Source organism: Nannospalax galili, unplaced genomic scaffold, assembly GCF_000622305.1.
Source record: "Nannospalax galili isolate Female #2095 unplaced genomic scaffold, S.galili_v1.0 scaffold285, whole genome shotgun sequence".
Taxonomy (NCBI): Eukaryota; Metazoa; Chordata; class Mammalia; order Rodentia; family Spalacidae; genus Nannospalax; species Nannospalax galili.
Genome location: NW_008355157.1, coordinates 279884 through 284892, shown reverse-complemented (window position 1 = coordinate 284892; position 5009 = coordinate 279884). Strand labels below are relative to the sequence as shown.

Below are 5009 nucleotides of genomic sequence, written 5' to 3'. Positions count from 1 at the left end.
CCCTGCTGTGCCAGTAACGGCCTCATGTCTATGCAGGCGTGTGGACCACAGAGGTCCCAGTTACCAAGTATTATTCACGGTTGGTATAGGAGATCTTAATGCCACAGGGATAGGTGGGGGCCAGTTGTCTCCAAGATCCTAGGGGGTGATTAAAGGGGGAGCAGCTGAAGCGGCAAAAGGGAGGGATGGCATGGTTGGGCTTAGGGTGGCATCTCTGCCATGGTATAGGGAGCGCGAGGAAAAAGGGCGCAAGGGAGCATGTGCGTGGGCAGTTGGGAAGCAGTGGGTGTAGAATGGCAGGACAAAATGGGGGCGGAGGGGTGGCGGTCCCTTCTGCCTCCCATTATTATTGTCCCCAGTGCAGTGAGGACCAAGGCTACATCAGTGTTGTTGAAGGTAGGGGAAAGGCCCTTGAGTTTAAGCATGTAACCCAAGGAGGCACTGCTGGCATAATCTTGAACGGTCAGGTTGAACAGCCCAATGCGTGAGGATGCGTTGTTGGTAGTGAAGCATAGAGAGTTATTTAGGGGCCAGGAGCCATTAAATGATTCCCAGGAAGTAACTGGGTCCATGGTGGGGAGGCCAAGCGTAGAATTAGTTGAATAGAGGGTGGGGTAGGCTGGGGAATGAGTATAGGAAGGGCAGAGTATAGGAAGGGAGGGGACCAAGGCCCAGAGGTCATGGGCTGTGGCAGGGGTGGGGAAGAGCAAACCAATTATCCAGATAGTGGCAAGATCTCTGGGTCCTGGGGGGTCCCGTTGGTCAGTTGCTGATCTCACATTTCTTGCTGGAACCCATACTGGCTTTGTTTCTGAGGAAACACACAAGCATAGCCTTGCCCTCTTGTTAACAAGGGGGTGGGTGGTTGCCATTGACATGTTATGGGGTCCTTCCATCTCACTAGTGGCAGGGGTGTTGGGCACGGTGTTGTCCTTTCCCTGATAGTCCCAAGTTATTGTGGGGCATGATATCATCATAAAAGGCATGGTCATCTGTGGTAAGGACCGCGCCCATGTCCTCTAGGACATCTCGGCCCCATAAGTTATGGGGAATGTCCATTACTAGGGGGGTAACTGTGCCCTGGTTCCCATCCAAGTTCTTACAATATACTGGACGTGTGACCAGCTTGGTATCTTGTTTGTGGCCAACTCCTTTTATTGGTGGGCCTGGCCGGTATTTCCAATGAGGCAATTTAGGGGATTCAGTTTCTGATACAATGGTGACATCAAAACCCGTGTCTACTAGGCCCTTTATGGCAGTTCCATCTAGGAACAGGGTCATTAGTGGGGAGTGGTTGAGGATTGAAGAGTCCATAATATCTATCTCATTTCCCCTCTTGTGGGCGGGGCTGAGGGGCGCCCCAGATGGAGTTTAAAGGAGCCGAGTCTGGTTGAGGCTGTGACCTACAGTCTTTAGCCCAATAGACCCTTTTTTGCACTTGGGGCAGAGAGTCTTGGGGCGGGCTGTACCTCTTGGGCAGTGGCTATGAAAGTGGCCAAGCCCCCACAGTTCCAGCAGCCTTCCCGTGTGCCAAAGTGGGTGGGTTTTCCTTGAGACAAAAGAGTCTCCAAGGAGGCGGTCAAAGCCTCAATAGGGCCCGCCCTAGGGTCTAAGTCTCTAGTAGTGAGTACCCATTTGTGAATGTTATCATTGCGGACAGGTATGATAGCATTAGGAGTAGGGATGTTTAGTCCCTCCCAAGTTAACTGTTTGATAAGCACCTCTCCACTGCCTCGGTGACACAGGTAAGGAAGTCTGTGAAGGACTCCTCTGACTGTTGAATCAAATTACAGAAAAAGACTTGTGGGTCATGGGGGCGCTGGGGACGGGAGCAACATTTAAGGGCCTTAAAGGCCAAGTCAGAAACTTGTTGAAAATAGGCATGGAGGCCAATAGTAGACTGGGCGCTGTGGTCAGTATACTATCCGCATCCCGTGAGCATGACCACCATAATGTTGAAGCCATATTGGAGATTTAGGCATGCCTGGTTTTCAGCCTGATTGTCATAGGCTGTGTGCCAGTTTAGAAAGACTGAGGATTCTAATACTGCCTTTAGTAAGCTATAAAATATAGGGAGTCAGGGCCTGATTGCTCAGCTGCCTTACGGATAAGAATGAGGTCAGCAAGTGGGGTGGGCAGCCATGGACACTCCGCCGCATCAGGGCCGACGTTGACTGGAAATGCGGACAAAGGCAGGTGAGGGTTTAAGGAGGGCAGCCTAGGAGGGAGGGGCATGGTAGCAGGGGAAGAGATGGGATGGTTACTGAGGGGGAAGAGAGTAACTCCTTCTACAGGTATGGGGCAGGGGAATTTCTGGGAATAGTAGCTCTAAGAGAGAATCCTGAGATATAGGCAAAGGAGCTCCTTCCTTATTGGAAGTGGGCACAGAGGCAACGTCCACCTCTGGGTCCAGGAGGTCCGGGGTCGAGGTAATAGTCAGATCTACACTAGATTGCTCCCAGCAGTGTTTGTTGTGGGCCGAGATGACTTCCTCAGGAAAGGAGGATTTAAGGCTAGCAATGATGGCTAGGCAGATTGGTATGAACGATGTGGGGGTGGTGGGGAGGAGTGATCCCTGACCCGACCTCCCTTTCTCAGGCCAGGAAGGGGACCCGTACCCACATGTCAGGGTCCCATGTTTTCAGGGGAGACCCACGGAGCTAAATTAGTGGCTTCATCCCAAAAGGGTTCGATATCTTTTGGTTTCACTTTCAAACCTCTGGTTTTAAGGAGCACCTTGAGTGCTGCTGTTTGTGGTTCCCTGCATTGTGGTGGTAAATTGCCCATTGTGGGAGGGGATCGCGAAGGGGAATTTGCCATAAAAGTAGGAGACGAGGGGTGACTACCAAGAGGGTACAAAGGAAGCAAAGAAGCACTGTGAGCCACTCGGATGTAAACCGCCCTGACATGTAAAGGTGTATTGGATCCAAGTGTCTTGTGCTCAGTGAGGGACTTCTGGAGGCCATGACACCTCCAGCCGTATGCTCACACGGTACAGGGTGACCTGAAACCTGGGCTCTGAGTTTGGGGTGGATCAGCCCTTATGTGAACTCACCGGGTCAAGCCCAGAGGCGGTAGGTGCCAACATGGGCTTCGGGACCATGTGGCGGAGTGTGCCTCCCTGATCTAACAAACTAGTCCAACAATAAAGATGACAGACAGGGTAGAGGGGACAGAGGAGGGGGCTACTTGCTTACCCTTGAGCAGCCGAAGAAACAGACAAATCCAGGGACCTACTTACTGAACAGAGGCTCTGGGTATCATCCAGGGACCTACTTACCGAACGGAGGCTCTGGGTATCGCCAACACCGTGGGCAGAGGTCCCTGTTCAGGTGCTAGGTGTTGCGGGTTCTCCTCAGGCCAGCTATGAAGACCCTGACCTGGATTGGGTCCCCTGCCAAATTAGGGGGTAAGAGGCGTGGAGTCACGACACAGACCCCAGGAGTTGGGCAGAAGCAAGCACTAGGTGAGGTGCTACAGTCTTGTTTAATGCAGGAGGGGGAAGTCCTTATATTTCCCTTTTCTCCGCCCCCAAGTCTCTTTAGTCAGCGTATTGTTTTCTGATTGGTCTGTGCCATGCAGTCTGTTAGCAGTTACTGGGCTCGTGAGCAGGGTGCGGAGGCATGGGCTCCTTTTGGCGGGCTTTTTGCAGACCAAGAAGTGAATTCTTGCTGAATCCCAAGGCTCTGGGTCCACACCATCTTTGGAGGCCTCCTGCTACACAAAGCTTTCCCTTAGGTGGCCTTTCTAGTTTCTGTTGGACCTGCTTTGTTTCATTTTACTTCTTAACTGCAGTGGAATCACATCTGAGCTTTGATCAGTGGCTTAAATTAAAATTCTAAAGCCACCAGGCTAGAGAGATGGCTTAGCAGTTAAGAGCATTGGCTGTCTTTCCAGAGGGCATGAGTTCAGTTCCCAGCACCCACATGGTGGCTCATAAATCTCTGTAAAGACAGTTCCAGGGGCTCTGATCTCCTCTTCTGGCCTCCAAAGGCACTGCATACATGTGGTGCACTTCCATACATGCAAGCATAACAGTCATACATATAAAATAAAAATAAATCTTTTCAAAACTTAATAAAATAAAATTCTAAGGCCAGAAATGGAAAGCATTGGAGGCACATTGGCCTCCCAGGATCTAAGGAGAAAGACCCCTTTTCCCTCCTCTGTGCCAACTGGGGTTCTTCCAGGAGCATTCTAATCAGAATTCTCTTTTTTCATATGTTTAGTTTTTACTTTATGTGTATGAGTCTGTGTGTGTGCATGTGTGTGAATGTCACATGCCTGTGGGTGCCCATGGAGGCCAGAAGAGGGAATCAGATGCCCTGGAGCTGGAGTTAAAGGTAGTCATGGATGCTGGGAACCATAACACCATTCCAATGGATCTGACACCCTCCCCTGGCCTCTGTGTGCATTGCGAACCATGGTTACCCTTACGTACATGCAGGCAGAAAACAATTACACAAATAAAAACATAAACGGAGGTCTAATCCCAATGGGGCTTTTCCAGTAGCCACACATTGTTGGAAACTCCTCATACTGTAACACCTGTGGTTTGCCTGACTCACAAGACTGCTTCTTAGGCCTGTGGGTAGGAACTACAAGACAGTTAAAAACAAAAACACATAAAAACATAATTTAAAAAGACAATATCCTGCAAGAAGCATTTTATAATGACTGGTTTTTAATATTTTATATTTTATGTGCATGAGTATATTGCTTCCATGTATGTAAGTGCACCCGTGTTGTACAATGCCCACAGTGGTCAGAAGAGGGTGTCAGATCCCCTGGAACTGGAGTTATAGATGATTGTTAGCTGCCATGTGGGTGCTGGGAACTGAACCCAGGTCCTTTGCAAAAGCAGCCAGTGTTTTTAACTGCTGAGCCATCTCTCCAGCCTCCTGGTCAGATTCTTAATGTATGCTGGAGGGCTGGTGTTTTATTGGTTTTTTTTTTGTTTGTTTTTTGTTTTTGTTTTGTTTTTAGGAATCTGAGGATGGTGGAGCATC

General features: G+C 49.8%; 1 non-coding gene across 1 annotated transcript; it reads left to right on the top strand.

The window, feature by feature from the left end:
• Nucleotides 1-4478: 4478 nt before the first annotated feature.
• LOC115067540 lies at nucleotides 4479-4611 on the top strand. Its single transcript, XR_003846943.1, has one exon. It is a non-coding gene; the product is annotated as a small nucleolar RNA SNORA18 (small nucleolar RNA).
• Nucleotides 4612-5009: the final 398 nt, after the last annotated feature.